The following is a 13,788-nucleotide window of genomic DNA, read 5'->3' as shown; positions in this document are numbered from 1 at the left end:
CAGTGCTAGTGACTGGTTGGGAGAGCCACCTCTTACTAGGTGACCAACCCATGCATGTTCACCCTTTCGTGAACTTAGCCTTATATCTCAGACCAGGACAAATAAATATCCCTAAATAATGCATCACCCTCCACCCTCATAGGGATACTAGAACACTTGCAACACAGACAATGAGGAACTGAGGACTGGGCAGGGATCCCTAAAGTTGAACCCGCTCCTTGGGGGTAAGGGTGGCAGGATCTTGGAGTCTAGGAAGGAGTTAGGAACGGCTGGGGCAGAAACCCATACTTGGTTCAGATAGAACCATTGCATGATTTTTCCTTTCTCTATGTTTATTTTGCTTTCCTGTTGGATTTCATGTAATCATGGAGAAAATTGCAGCCTGTCTCCACTGTGCTAAGAGGAACCAGGAGAAGGGGTAGTAACAGTGTCTGGTCTTCTGCCAGGAGGTTGAGGAAGAGGGAGGCATGTATCTGTGAGGTGTGTGATGGGGGACGCAGTGCCCCCCACCCCCTGAGTGTGCCTTCAGCAGAAAGGGGAACTGTAGGCCAACAGAGTCCATGCCTCTGCGCTAGGTGCTTCTCACCTAGAGATTTTCCTTTCATACGTCAATTTTAGAAGCTAATTTTTTCCTTCAATAAGTGAAGCAAATTACCTTAAATTTCTCAATCTATTTGACAAGATATTTGTAAAGTCTAAGTGATAAGATAGATGCAAAAGTGTTTTGAGGAATAGAAGTCAACTCACCAGCATTTCCCAAAGTGTATGCCACAGAGCACCGTTCTTGGAGCTAATAATGGTGTTAAGCAATGAAAGGGTTCCTTAGCCCAAAACATTTGAGAAATCCTGGTTAATAAACCTTCAACAGGTGTCTTTATTAAAGAACCTCTTAGGACTTGTAATAATCTATCATGTCTCCTGGCTCGATTTGGTATTTCCCAAAACTTGCTGATTAAGGGCTCTTAGGGAAGAGCTTTGGGTGGGATGGATGTTCCTCTCAGGTAATGTTATAAATGTGGGGGCTTGGAGTTGCAGGTGGCAGCCAGTCCCATGGGGTGTGCTGGCGAGAGGGTCTGCGCTTGATGTTGGGGGCAGAGGTTGACTTGGTGAGGTCCAGGTTTTGTTATTGTGGTAATGGGTATCTCAGTGTCTTCAGCATTCTGTGTCTCCCTTGCCAAGGGTGGGGTTAAAATTTCCTGCTTTTTACCTTACGTATTGCTGGTGCAAATATCCAAGTAGTGTGAAGCTTTAGCAGAGGGGGTAGGCCGGGGAGACGGAGCTGGGAGACAGGGATGTGTTCCTTTAGATTTATTGCCAGATAGTGCACGAAGTCTCTTTGGTCATTTGACTCCTAGGGAGTGGGGGAGGTGGGCTGGCTCCCTGGCACAGGTCCCTACTGCTGGAGACCTCAAGAGCACCTGGGAATAAGGGGGAGGTGGGTCAAGAACAGCCTTCTTTGGAAAGGGGTGACATCTTAAATAGCATTACTTGATCAATACTAAATATATTTTTTAAAAAATTCAGTGTTGTCATGGTGATGGAGATTATTTCCAAACTTTAAGATATCAAATCCCCTACGCTGCCACTTCCCTTGCATATTTCCAGGTAGTAGCGCCTGGACCCAAAACTTTGTTGCTGTCGATCTGAACATTTGTTTTTTCAGGAGCGAAGAGAGCTTAGCTTCCGGCTGCAGGGGAGAGTTCTGCCAAGAACTGAGGCGCGCAGCTGAAATATGTTTTGTATTTTATGAGCTTTGGCTCATCGTGGAATTAAATAGCACTAATTACATGAATATAGACCAGTGAGGGAGGCAACTGTTCACTTCCTGATTTTCCTTGGAACTGACGAAGAGAAGAAGGCAGTGGGAGTGTAGAGACGAGCCTGAGGAGAGAGCTTCCCCTTCCACTTCAGGGCACAGCAGAAAGGATGTGACCCCAATGTCCCCTAAATGGTCTGCTCGCTCACGGGCCCATTTGGTGGGATACTTCACTTCTGGGTGAAGCCTGGCTGCCAGGCTGGTGGCTGGGCTGTGGAAGCAGGGTCGCGCTAATGGGGGTGGCACTAACGGGCTGGTATGACAGGAGTTTGGGGAGCAGCGTGGTAGCTCGGCATAGACTCTCCTTGTTTCTAAACCAATTGACTTTTTTTTTTTTTTCAGTTAGAAAAGTCTACTTAGAGATTTCACACCTATCTCAGGAAGGGAATTTCCATTTCTTTTCTTGCCAGAGCTAGGAAACACCGTGGGCAGGATCCCTGGACCGTGCTTTAAGTTAAACCCTTGGGTGGGCGGGGGAGCCACAGAACATGGCGGCCTCCTGTTGACTCCACATGAAAATGAATCAGCTGAGCAAGCTTCAGGGCCACCCAGGGACGCCCCTGGAGGCCAGAGACAGATGGGAGGGCCCTCTCTGACTTGCTTGCTGTGACCTGGGTCCATGAAATGGACCAAACCTGAGCTGACACAGGGCCTCCCGGCAGGAGCCTTTCTTAACTGTGAGCGAGGAAGTAGGTGCAAGGAGTGTGGCTTGGGTCCACTAGCTGGGGCAGGCTGTGGAGCTCCCCATGGTGGGCTCTCCCAAGGACCCTGCAATCTACATTTAGGCCATGATAAAGTCAATTTAAGCAAAGATCCAGAGTCTCTAGAGAGAGGCGTCAGTGCCAGGCTTTTGCTCTCCAGTCAGCACCCCCACCCCGGGTGCTGTGATCATCACCATATGCGCTCGGCTCTGCCCCACACCTGCATTAGGGCCGCCCGTGTGCTCTGTGAAATCCCAGATGCTTCGCTCCCATTTCTTTTACATTGAGCTGGAGAAGAAGCCCTTTCCTCATCACCCTGTTTCCAGACACCACTTCACAGGTGGGGAAACTGAGGCATCAAGAAAGAAGGTCACTTGGCAGGACTGTGGCCAGTTTGGATGACAGTTCCTGATGTGGGCACTCAGAGAGGAGGTACCTCTGGGAGATGCGTGGACATGCCAGGTGCTCAGTGGTGAGCCTCCGCTCCAGATGAAAATGAATCAGCTGAGCAAGCTTCAGCTCACCTTGCTCCAGGCCACGGGGCTGCACGGTGACTGTCCCCAAGCCCCTTCTCGGTGACCTCCCAGGTCCTGGGGCCGCCAAAGTGAGCCAGTGCTCCAGCTCTAGGGCATCTTGGACACCACCTCATGCTGGGCCTCCATTTTTGCACATCTCCAGAGCAGTGGGGACCCTGGGGAGGCTGGGAGCTAAATGCCTGGACAGCGCCATCTTCAGGGACTGGACCAAGGGACTGGAGCAGGGCAGGGACATCCTGGCGTGCAGGCTTCCCCACTTTGCAGAGCAGGTCTTGATGCCAAGTCAGACTTGGGCAACTGACCGCAAATTCCTGGCTGGCCAGTTTCTTTAACTAAAACGCTGAAAAGAAGTTTATGATTCTGTCCTCCCAGCCTAGGCTTCTATTGGGAGTGTTGTGTTTTTAAATCCTCACAGTCAGACTTGGAGTAAAGAGAGCCATTGCTTAGCGACTCCCCCGCCAGAGCACAGTGCCTGGAATAAAAGGGCTGCTTCCTGTAATAATAGAGTTCCATCTTGGGCTGCCTGGGCTCTGCAAAGCTCCCGCTCGGCTCTGCTGGGAACACGGACTTGGCCAGGGAAAGGTGGTTCTGCACCCTGGGGGGGGTTCCCTCAAGGCCAAGGACAGGAAGGCCTGGGGGAGGGGGAACCACAGATGGGGCCTCTGAGGACCTAATCTCTGAATGGGGGCTGCTCACAGACTCACCCTCCTGCAGAGGCTTCTTCCAGGCGGCTTCCAAAGGCTCTGTCCATGGTAATCGCGGTTCCCCAGGCCCCTCAATACACTGGGAAGTAGGGATTATAGAGCCCTGAGTAGCTGAGCTTGGTGCTGAATTTCCCAGAGACTGAGCTGGTTGCCTGGCTGCAGTGAGACTGAGCCTGTGCCTTGCTCCCCATGTTCCTCTTCACCACCCTTTTATGCCCTCCCCTGGCCCGGCCCCCAGACACCCATGTCATGTTTCTTATTGCTCAAGAGAGCAGAGCAGAAGCAGAGGGGAAGCAGGCTGGAGGGATTGGCCCCTGGGCTCATGGCCGGCCCCTGCTGTTGCTACATTCTGGTTTTGTGCTTCTTCTGGCTGTACCAGCCTTTCTGAGTCCCCTACTTGCACTCTAGACTGTCCAAAAACAGCACTGTGCCCTCTTCTTGGGAAAACAGTTGATTCTACTTGACTCCCCCTTCAGCCCCAGAGGTAGTGATGGATTACATTGGGACACCCACACCCTTGGGCGCTTTTCTTTTTAAGGACGTGGCCCTCATTTCTGAGACAGAAACAAGGATGAGGGGTGGTGGTGAAGCCCGGACTTGGCAGAAGCACACGGGGGTGGCCTGTCCAGTTGCATGGCTGGACCATAGATGTGACATATCAAGAGAATTCCCCAGAAAAAGCAACACAATCACCATTTATGTTTCCCAATTATGGAGTTTAAAGGGAGAAATGCAGACAAGAAAAAGACCGGTTATTTACTAAAGATGTTACACTGCATGCATTGATTACAAATTGGAGTAGGAATCTCAAAAAGGTCTTTGTGTAGTTTGCTCATTTGGATCAATGAATGTCTAGTGTTTCTTGGAGGAAAGAGCAAGGAGACCTGGTGTCTTCCCAATGCCTCTCTGTGCACCCTCCTCCGCCCCCCAGCCTGAAACCTGGGCAGGTCAGGCTGCCAGGAAACTCAAGGCTGCTTGTGCCCCACGCATGTCCCCATCTCTCTGGGTTTGATGACTTGCAATGCAGTCTGGTTTGGGAGCAGGAGAGGGGCATGGACAACTGGAGAGGACTTTCTGTAGGGTCAGCCTGGTGCTTGTCGAGGGGCAAGCTCTGCATTGCCCAGCCCCAGGTTGGAATCCAGCTTTCCGAGCAGGGGGATGGCTTGTTTCTGCCTGTGTTGGTTAGGACAGTGCCAACCCAAACCACACCATTGCTGGCTTGTCCTGGTCATGCTTGCTCCTTGTCTAGGGTGATATCCCTGCTGGGTGTGGGGGACCTTCCATGTAGAGGCTCCACCATCCCCGAGGGCTTCAGGATCCCCTTATGCGGGGGCAAGTGTCTGGAGAGACAGGGTCTGAGTGCTGTGGCGTGGAAGTGTCACAGCGAGGCCCTCCCACCATCCCCATGGTCACACCTGGATACTGTTGGGATACAAGGGAAATCTCCCCCTCGTCTGGGTTCTTATGAGCCTGCATGAAAAATAAACTGAGATCAGACTGATTAGTAGGAGAAAAGCCAAGATTTAATAAAGTGCATATGGAGAACTTGCATGGTTGTAAATTCTAAAGAATAACAGAGTGGGCTTGGGATATTTATCCTTGTTTAGGGACCTAGAGCATCAAGGAGAGAGAGAGGGGGAGACTTTACATGACATATGAGAGCAGGTGACCCCATCCTTACTCTGAGGGCAAAGAAAAGATGCCCAGAAAGAGAGGACATGTTCGCTGATAAATCTACAATTCGAGGAGACCCCCAAGCTACATTCTTCAAGGTCACATACGAGGAGCAATGATTGCTTTTCAGATTAGGAAAACTTTAGAAACTCAGGGAGAGATGCGCTTCTTGCATTTGGGGAGGGTGAAGGACTCGGCCAAGAAAACAAGCTCGAAGCTCAGCCACCAGCACACTCACTGCTTCCAACTCAGAGCAAACTGCACTCTTCAAGCAATGGCAGTAGAACTCGCAGTCTCGATTGGCCTCAAGCTCCCATGTCAAGGTGACCAGAGGCCCACTCAGGGCACATTAAAAAAATGCCTTTTGGGGAGCCTGACCCCACAATACCATGTGGGTGTGGAGAGACCGTAGCTGGAGGCCACATCCTACCAGCACCTTCACACCGATGGCTGGTGGACGCTACAAGCATTTGGGTGGCTCCCTGCCCCCGGGCTCAGCAGTGTAGACGAGTGACTGCAGCGCTGTAGGGGAGACAAAGGGAAATGAGGGGGCTCCTGGCTACTAGGAGGGCCTGCAAGGGAGAGCTCTGCAGAGCTTGCCAGCGGCTGTAAGTGACCTCACGGCATGGCAGGGACCCACCGGGGTGGGGGTGGGGGAACCCTCAGCCGCTACAGGGAGGTGCTGTTTTTTCTGCTTTGGGGTGTCTGTGCCTCTTATCACCAGCTCATGTTCTCCACACAGTGATGCTAGGTCAGCCCTCCTTGGCTGCATGAATGAACGCATGCCAACTTCCAGCCTCTATTGAAAACTGAAAACAATTTTATTCCCAGATACTTCTCCCTCTCCTAAGCAGGGTTTGTGCTGACTTTCTGTGCTGTGGGGAGGGCCGTGGTTCTCAGAGTCTAATTTGTGATGCAAGGTAACCCACAATGGTATTCAGCTGGTGGACCAGAAACTTGTGAACAACACAGTTCCCCTGATGCCCCCCCAGTTGTGATTTAAATGGAGGAAACTCCATTTAAGTAGTTTAAGAGGTGATGCCACCTGCCCTGCCATGCTTTCTTTTACGAAAGCACTTGTTCATCTCTCACTCGCCATCTCTTGTCTATTCACAATTTGTTACTCATCTGCTCTTTCCCGGGACCCCAGACACTTACATGCACCCATCATCTATCAGGCTCTGCTCTTGGCACTGGAGAGAACAGAGGTGAAAAATACAGCCACCCCCGCCAGGAGCTCCCAGCTATAGAAAGGGAACAGCATCAGTTGGCCAGTCCAGCGGAGTGTAAGATGTGAGATGGGTGGGCACTGGTTCTGCACTGGCACATAGGAGGGACCCCCCAGGCCAACAACAGGGACGGAGGTGGCTTCATTGAAGAGTGAGTGCCTAAGTGAGGGCCACTGAGGGCGGTGCCCGAGCAGTGTAAACCCACCTGTGCAGAAGGCGCAGATTAAATGGAATAAATGAACGTCAGGTCAATTAAGTGGAGAAAATTGTGAGGCTTGCCAGCAAGGCAGACAGGGGAGACTGTGTCTGCTTATGAAAGTCAGCACACACATGCGCACACACATGCACACACACACACACACAGAGCACATGTGCACACAACCCCAATCTCACCTGGATTGAAGCCTCAATATTTAAGACTCAAGTTTATCTCTGTGGGCTGCAGGCCTGGGGGCTCTGGCACTCCTGCCTCTTGCTGTGGAAGATTAGCCTGCTAGGGAGGACGCAGTGAGAGAAACTCTACTCTTCCGGCTTTAGGAATGGAGTTTTCAGTGTATGGGTTAGGAGTCCTTCATTTACAAGTGCCAGAAAACTGACCCAAACTGCTTATGCAGATGGGGAATTTTTGGCTGGTGTGACTGGAAAGCATGCGTGTGGAGCCAGCTTCCGGGCACATGATACAGACATCTGTGTGATGCTGCGGGGCTGCCCAGGACTCCCCAATCTCTGGCTAGGCTGTGCTCTCTCTCCTCAGGATTTTGGCTTCATTCTCCCAGGCTCCCCTTCCCACCCCACACTCCTGTGGTCACAAGATGGTCCCTATAGACCTTAGGCCTGCACTTTGCCAATGTCACAGCCAACGGAAGATCCAGAACCTTTTTCCCAGCCCTCCATTCAGAGCCTTATGCCTACCAAGTACCACCGCTGAGCCAGTCACTGTGACCCCATCTGGCACCCACCTCTGCTCCGGGTTGATAGTTTGTGCCCAGGTCATGAACCAGGGCTGGTGCTGATTCCCCCAAGGCTTTTAAGCTGAAAGAAGTGTAGCAAAGATCCCCAGAGGATAAATGGTAGCAACAACAGATGTCTGCTTATAGTGTGTTTTGAATTTCTTTGACCACGACTGTGTTAGTCAGGGTTCTCCAGGGAAACATAAACAATAGGATATGTATATATACACAGAGATTTATTTTAAGGAATTGGCTCATGCAACTATGGAGGCTTCAAGTGAAGATCTTCAGGGTAGGCCTGCAGGCTGCAGACCCAGAGAGGAGGCCGTGTCGAGTTCCAGTCTCCAGGCAGATTCTTGCTCTTGCTCGGGGAGGTCAATTTTTTGTTCTATTCACCTTTCAGCCTAGTGGATGGACATTTGTGTATGTTATAGGGGAAATATACTTCACTTAGTATCCACTGATATAAATGTTAATCTCATCCCAGAACACCCTTATAGAAACTTCTAGAATAATGACTGACGATATATCTGGGCATGGTGGCCCAGCCTATTTGACACAGAACGTTAACCAACACAACCACCAACACTAAGAAATCCATTTACATCTGTCTCGGGGCACAGGGGCAATCTCTCCCACCCCATCTGGGATCTTTTAAGGCTGGATGGGCAAAAAAATTAAGATCAGACAGATTAATAGGTGGAAAGCCCAACATTTAATAACATGCATATGGAGAATTTAAATAGCTGTAAATCCTAAAGAATAATCGAGTGGACGTGGGATATTTATCCTGCACTTGGAAACCGAGGCCATCAAGGAAAGAGGGCACGGATGAGGGGGACAGGTGAGGGACAGGTGACCTCACCCTTACTCTGAGAATAAAGACAAGATTCTCAGATTGGACATGTTCACTGATAAACCTACTATTAGAGGAGACCCCCACCCCCCAAACTACATTGTTCAGGTCATATAAGGGGAGGCAGTGATTGCTTCTCAGATCAGGAGAAATATAGAAAGTCAAGGAGTGACACTATCTCTTGGGTTCAGGAAGAACTCAGGCAAGAAAGAAAGCTTCTGCTCTGCCTCCAGGACACTCACAGCTCTCAACCCAGAGCAACCTGCAATCTTTAAGTAATGGTAATAGACCTCCTCATGCTCACAGGGTCTTGATGGGCCTCAAGTTCCCATGTCAAGGAGACCAGGGGCCCACTCAGGGCACATTAAAAAAAAAGGTTTTCTGAATCTTTTGGGGAGACTGACCCCCACACACTGACCGGGTGCATATAGATGGCTGAAACAAGTTTCACTAAACAGTAACTCCAAATATTTGACACACAGTTATATCTCTCTTCTCTTTATTTCATTAAAAATGCATGTGTGTGACCCACTCGGTTTCTAGACCCATGATGGATTGTATAGATGGTCTTTTGAAAGGCCATCCTAGAATAAGATTTTGGAATGTTCTATCATACCAAGCAAAGGTCCGAGGATTAGAATTCCGTCCAGAGGTCAGAGAATGTAGTATATGCAACTGAGGGAGACTTGAACAGCTTTGTAAGTCCCAACATGGTTGTGTATGACCTCAACCAAGATCTCTATGTATTCATGCCTCAGTTTCAAGTAGAAGATGTGTTTAGAAATACCTCAGGTATTGCTAATACCACAGGGTGTTTATGAACAATAAAATCCAAATCAGGTGATGTATATGAAAACACTTTGTAAATGATAAAATAATTTCGTGAGGTATCGCTGTTTTAAACTACTCTACGATATCTTCTCTATCACTCAGGAATCTGAGAGGATGGTGCTATTTCACGAAAATTGATTTGAGCTCTTCAACACTTGCCACATAAAACAAAGACAGCCCCGACGTCTTTAATCAAAATGACGGTCAGCTTCTAAAAATGAGTCCCGTCTCCCCTGAGATCATTTAGAATTAAAATCTGATTTAAACGAAGGGAAAACTGCAGTGTGTTTGGGTTTGCTTCAGAGACTTTTAGTTCCCATCTTGTCTCCCCTTCTCCACTCTAGCCAGTTCAGTGAGTCCTTCAGGGCAATCTTGGGATTGTTCAGTCATGTTATTTGCCTTTAAGAATCAGGGTTGGGCTGAACGCTGCCCCTAACGCAGGTTTCCCCCACTCTCCGTAGTAGAGTATCCCTGTGAAACCTTTCATAAGCCAAAATTATGTGAAGCAGCAATTGCCACTCATTTACATGGAAGAATTTTTGAGTATTGCCAGACCTCAAAAATAACCTGCCAAATATCATACCAAACAACACATAAAACCTAAAATAATACTCATATAGTAAAATGGTGTTATACACTCAAAGCCTATAAAAAGTAGCTCCCAGGGCAGGAGCTTGGAGGGGCCACTCGCTACTTGAGGCACACGCTGCCTCTGTGGTGGCTGCTGCAAAACAAACACTGAGCAATATCTTTGCTTTTTGCCTTTTTTTTTTCCAACGATTTATTTCTTTATGCATACAAGAGGTGGGGTGCATGCGAGATGCATGGGGGGAGTTAGAGGATTCACCAGAGGTAGAGTGGGGAGCAGAACAGGCGGATCTACTGAAATACTACTGAGGGGAGCAGCGGGCGAGGCAGGAGAGGTCTGCTGTGCTATGTGGGTAGCTCCCTGGCCAGGGATTGTACTTGTGATGTAGTGGCTGTGGATAGCTTCCTAGGTTGTGTCTTAACCCCTTGCACCACCAGGGAGGCCCTGCCTTGTGTCTTAAGAGCAAAATCCTCTTTAGATTTATTTTGGTTTCAAAATCAGGGAGGGCTTTTGTAAAAGCAAAGTGATAAAATTCAAACTTTTGCAAACTGGGTGTGCCTGTGTAAGAATGAGGGTTGTGTGGAATGATACCTCCAATATGTTGCTTTAAAATCAGCTAAATGATGGCATAAGGCAGAAGTTGTGCATAGGACATGGGATAGGGGTGAACGTTTCCTCGGTTGGGTTCACCACTCTGAGGATCAATGTCCTGGAATGGAGACCATTCTAGAAGCCCAACTTTGCAGAACAGAGCAGTCTCAGGCAGCTCTGGGTGGGCAGGGGCCTCACAGCTCTGCCCTCCCCTAGGTCCAGAGCTGGATGGGAGGGCTGCGGTTGGGTCACTTCTATGGTGATACCTGGTGGGGTGTCTGGTCGGCAGGATGGAGTCTACATACTTGCTTATTCCACTTTCTCCTCTGCTTCCAGGCTATTTGTTTTCTAATCAGTTCCTTTGGTGGAGTCTACAATGAGAGGCTGGTTATTCCTATCACACGGTATTGTTTTCTCTGGGTCTCCCCCTCAACAAGCCCAGTAATTTCACCATCCCCAGATGAGAGGGATAAGTGTTTGAGATGCATAACTGTGTCTCATTTCAGTGCCTGATAGAAGATGGAGAATGAGCCCTGGCACCTTTCTGCTCAGTAAATTCATAATTACAGGCTTCCTCGTCTCGCCTCTTGCAAACTAGAGAATTGTTGATTGGTTTGTGAGTCTGTGCGTGCATATAGCAAGTTGGGGATGTGGCAGGCACAATTTCCCCAGTACTTGGTAGGTTCCAGTACAGGGACTGATGAAGTTCCCTCGAGAGGATTGGTAGCTGAGTCCTGACCTGCACCTGCCTTTCTGGAACGAGGATTCCCAGTCCTTCTGGAATTTGGTTCTTGGGAGCGATGTTCTGGAGCTGGTTAGCCAGCAAAGTATATGGCACCCAAAGAACTGTGTCCTCCTGGCAAAGGCCAGGGAGCAGATGCTGAAGAACAACAGAGAAAGTCAGAAGACCAGCTGTGGGTGGTGGAAAGAGCACTGGGCTGGGAGAACAAAGACGTGAGCTTAATCCCATCCCCACCTTGAGCTCATGTCTTGATCTACCAGTCACCCAACTTCTCTGTATCTCAGCTTCCTTGTCTTTAAAATCAGGGGTGAGGGATCATTAAATTTGTTATGTCTTTCACATCAAAAACTTCTAGATTCTTCTCTGGTATTTGAATTTGCCTGAGAAATTCTAGATGGAACCATTCTGACTCATCACTCCAACTGGGATGCTGCCATCGCCCTCTTGTTATCATATTCCTAATTCTTTTCATGTTATTTCAGTCTTGCACACAAAGATGATCAGTGAAGCCCTCTGAGGGATGGCACTTGCCAGGCTATGCCCTGTGGGTCTCAGGGGGCTCTGCTTTCCTTCTACACAGTTGATGGGAGGGGGCATGAATGGGTGCTGTCTTGGGATTTCTGTGTTTGGGGACATACATGAATTTAGAAGGACTTCTAAGTGCCCTCTCTTCTGGGCTATGGAATTGTGCATTTTTTAGAAAGAAGAGAGTTAAGACTAACTCTGCCACTTATTAGCCATGTGCCCTCACCTGAAAAGCAGGTAAAACAATGCTGACCCTGGTGAGCAGCTGTAATTGGGCAAGGTTGTCTACATGTAAGCATTTGCAGAGAACCTGGGATGCCAATGAACACTCCATGGGTGATGATCCCACCTTGCTTGTGCTCCCTCTCTCCACCAGTCAGAAAGTAGTTCTTGGCTTCCACTATATTCCAGGTCCTGTCCTTCCAAAGCTGCAAGTCTTCCCCAAGTTCATGGCTTGGCCCAAGAGTCACCCCCTCCCCAGGCCTCCACAAACTTCTTCTTCCTCCTTCACCCCAAGGTAGAAATCAGAATTGAGATGTTTTCATGGGAACTTCTGAAACACTCTATCATCCATCACGTAACTTTTTACCATCTGAGCAATTTAGGCTCCAGTGGGGTCTGTAGATATGAGTCCAAGTTCTTTGAGGATCTACTTGAGCCCAGCTCTCCTCAGATCTCAGAGTCTTGCACAAAGGCCCCCGCCTTCCAGGGCTGCTAGGTTATGGGGTGCACTGTCTGCCGGTATCCTCCTCTGAGGTTCTCTCGAGAAGACCTGTGGTTTTTATTGGGACTTTAGCTGACTGTTAAGGCTTTGTTTACTTCTCTCTTCTCTTGGTTTTCCTTGAACTTCATGCTGTCTGCCCTCTGAGGGGTTTTCCATTGCTCAGTGATCCATTCTTCCCATCACCCCATTTGAGGCATTTGGGGGTGAAGCAGACAAATTCTGCAGAGCTGAGATGTCCCCCAAATAAGATATTGCCCATCTCTGGGCCTCCCTGGTGGCATAAGGGATTAAGATGCAACCTGCAAAGCTATTCTCAGCCACTGCAGCACGAGTTTGATCCCCAACCAGGGAGCTACCCACATGGCTCAGCAGACCTCTCCGGTCTCGCCTGCTGCTCCCCTCAGCAGTGTATTTCAGTCAGTCTGCCTGTTCTGTTCCCCACGCTGTCTCTGGTGACTCCTCTCCCCCCACATCTCTGGCCTTTACCCCAGTTCTTGTATGCATAAATAAGTAAATCTTTGGGGAAAAAAAAAAGACAATGTCCATCTCTGCCCTGCTTTCTCCCAAACTGGGAGGAATACAAAGCTATCCCTCAGAAAACACACAGAGAGGGCCTCCCTGGTGGCGCAGGCGATTGAGCACAGCGCTGTGAAGCTGTCCGCAGGCTAGGCAGTGCCAGTTTGATCCCCACCAGCTGCAGAAAAGCCCACATGGTGCAGCAGACCTCTCCTGTCTCGCCTGCTGCTCCCCTCAGCAGTGTGTTTCAGTCAGTCTGCCTGTTCTGCTCCCCACTCTGTCTCTGGTGAATCTTCTCACTCTCCCACACGTCTAGCCTGTACCCCAGTTATTGTATAAATAAATAAAATCTTTAAAAAAAAAGCAAGCACATGCAGAGAGCATCTTAAATAAAAAACAAATGAAGCCATTAGGATGGAAAGCTATTTTGTTGCACGGGGAGTTATTTATTTATTTTCTTGACCACTGTTTAAAGCCTTTGTTCTCTCCCTTTAAGGAAAACCTCTCAGAGGAGGCCCCACTGTTAAAATGGCATCAGAGCTCACGAGTGGGCATTAAACCCAGAGGACCTGACTGCTGGCATGGTGTGATGGGATGGAGGATGTGGGTTTTCAGCTTAACCCCATCCTCATCCTCATCCCTGTCATGATTATTCCCACCAATACTCTGATAACTAGGACTATTGCTGGGGTGCCCTCCTGGGCCTTCACCACCCAGCTCTGTCCCACGGTGGGAGCCGGGCCTTAGACTTCCAACTCCCGTCAGTGAAGTTCTCTGTTTCAGCACGTGCAGAATGCTTTGGGG

The 13,788-nt window shown here is 49.2% G+C and overlaps 1 protein-coding gene across 3 annotated transcripts in view; it reads left to right on the top strand.

Annotated features, from left to right (window-relative positions):
- PLXNA4 (plexin A4) overlaps positions 1-13,788 on the top strand; it is a 408,891-nt gene that overhangs the window by 44,997 nt on the left and 350,106 nt on the right. The gene's annotated exons all lie outside the window — the stretch shown is intronic.

Source organism: Talpa occidentalis, unplaced genomic scaffold (genome assembly GCF_014898055.3).
Source record: "Talpa occidentalis isolate TD23 unplaced genomic scaffold, MPIMG_talOcc4v2.1, whole genome shotgun sequence".
Classification (NCBI taxonomy): Eukaryota; Metazoa; Chordata; class Mammalia; order Eulipotyphla; family Talpidae; genus Talpa; species Talpa occidentalis.
This window is presented reverse-complemented; position numbering and strand designations above follow the sequence as displayed.